We start from the raw sequence: 1244 nt of genomic DNA on the forward strand, positions 1-1244 counted from the left end.
ATTCCTATCCTTGAGCCCATTGTTGCCGCTGTGGTCTCAATCCATCTCCTTGAGGGACTTCCCCTCTTTTGCTGCTCCACTACTTTCTCAAGCATGATGTCCATCCTTCTCCAGGGACTGTTCTCTCCTGACATGTCCAACATATGCAAGATGAAGTCTCGCCATCCTTGCCTCTAAGGTGTGCTCTGGCCATACTTCCTCATAGGCAGATTTATTTGTTTCTCTTTATAGAAGTCCATGGTACTTTCAAAATTCTTCAGCAACACAATTCAAATGCATTGATTCTTCTTCTGTCTTTTTTCAATGCCCAACTTTCACATGTATATGAGGCGATTGAAAATACCATAGTTTGAGCGAGGCACACCTTAGTCTTCAAAGTAACATCCTTGCTTTTCAATACTCTAAAGAGGTCTTGTGCAGCTGATTTACCCAAAAGCAATACATCTTTTGAGATCTTGACGGCTGCTTCCATAAGCATTGATTGTGGATCCAAGCAGGACAAGATCCTTCACAACTTCAACATTTTCCTATTGGTTCAATTGTGAGGATTTTGGTTTTCTTTACATTGAATTGTAGTCCATACTGTAGACTGCAATCTTCGATCTTCATCAGCAAGCACTTTAAGTCTTCTTCACTTTCAGTATACAAGGTTGTGTCATGTGCATATGGCTGATTGTCCATTGAACACTAATGACAGAAGATATGGTGAGCTGTGGGCAGGCAGACATCATGACAATCATTCATGAAGAAAGCGAAAGATCATAAAAAGACAGTAAAGGAAGAGAAGATCAAAGTTGGTGTCAGAAGTAACTCTGAAACTTGCTTTTATTCATAGAGTTCTAAAGCAAATGGAAGAAATAATGAAGTCAAAGTGCTAAATAGAAAATCTCAAAGGGCAGCTGTCTTCCAAATATCTTGGCATAGACTAGTAAGTGGTTTTATCACTGCATATGTTTGTTGAAGCATTTCAACTTGTATTCTGCAATTCCTGGACTCCTATTTTTTTACTAATTCTTTCAGTGCGGCTTGAACTTCTTCCTTCAATGCCACCAGGTCTTGATCATGTGCTATCTCTTTAAGGATTAGATCTTGTCTCCTCCTTGTGACCCTTTTGTAAGGGGATGTCCAGTTGCCTACAGATGCATCTTGGGTCCCCAACCTGCATTCCCCCTCATTCACAATGATTTGATTTTTTGTTCTTTGATGCCTGATACCTGATCCCTTCGACACCTCATGGTCACACA

The sequence above is a fragment of the Echinops telfairi genome, unplaced genomic scaffold, assembly GCF_000313985.2.
Source record: "Echinops telfairi isolate 266 unplaced genomic scaffold, ASM31398v2 ScPeMD7_1;HRSCAF=3_0, whole genome shotgun sequence".
Taxonomy (NCBI): Eukaryota; Metazoa; Chordata; class Mammalia; order Afrosoricida; family Tenrecidae; genus Echinops; species Echinops telfairi.